The 827-nt window shown below is 41.4% G+C and overlaps 1 protein-coding gene across 2 annotated transcripts in view; it reads right to left on the bottom strand.

Annotated features, from left to right (window-relative positions):
* LOC106867682 (prostaglandin G/H synthase 2) overlaps positions 1-827 on the bottom strand; it is a 75,343-nt gene that overhangs the window by 42,725 nt on the left and 31,791 nt on the right. The gene's annotated exons all lie outside the window — the stretch shown is intronic.

The following is an 827-nucleotide window of genomic DNA, read 5'->3' as shown; positions in this document are numbered from 1 at the left end:
GGGGGGGGGGGGGTAGCCAGTTGATTAGATCGACCCCAGTATGCAACTGGGGTCATTTGAATCAAACCCCAAAGGAAATTTTGGGGGAGGGCGCCAGTCAATTACATCGACCTCAGTATATAATAATAATAATAATAATAATAATAATAATCCTTTCTACTATAGGCACAAGGCCTGAAATTTGGTGGGAAGTGGCCAGTCGATTAGATCAACCAATGCACAACTGGTATTTAATTTATCAACCTCGAAAGGATGAAAGGCAAAGTCGACCTCGGCGGAATTTGAACTCAGAACGTAAAGACAGACGAAATACCATTAAGCATTTCACCCGGTGGGCTAACGTTTCTGCCAGCTCACTGCCTTTCTTCTCACATATTCACTTCTTTAAGCCATATTGCACATGCAATTACTCAAAGAAACAAACCACAACGACTTCCCTATCTCTCCCTCTCGCTCTTTCTCTTTCTCTCTCTCTTTCTCTTTCTCTCTCTCTTTCTCTCTCTCTTTCTCTTTCTCTTTCTCAAAGAAACAAACTACAATGACGTCCCTATCTCTCCCTCCCTCTCTTTCTCTCTCTCCCTTTCTCAAAGAAACAAACCACAATGGCTTCCTATCTCTCCTTATCTCTCCCTCTTTCTCTCTCTCTCTCTCTCTCTCAAACACACATTATGAGCAAAACCCATATACATTTACGTGACTTTATAATCAGACAGCTCATTGCATCTGACAAAATACTTTAACACTTCATCAACTTTATTAGTAATTTCACATGAAAACAAACAGTCGATCCATAGCTGACAAATAAGCAAATTATGACCCCCCCCCCC

The sequence above is a fragment of the Octopus bimaculoides genome, chromosome 27 (assembly GCF_001194135.2).
Source record: "Octopus bimaculoides isolate UCB-OBI-ISO-001 chromosome 27, ASM119413v2, whole genome shotgun sequence".
Classification (NCBI taxonomy): domain Eukaryota; kingdom Metazoa; phylum Mollusca; class Cephalopoda; order Octopoda; family Octopodidae; genus Octopus; species Octopus bimaculoides.
Note: the sequence above shows the minus strand (reverse complement) of the source record. Positions and strands in the feature narration are given on the sequence as shown.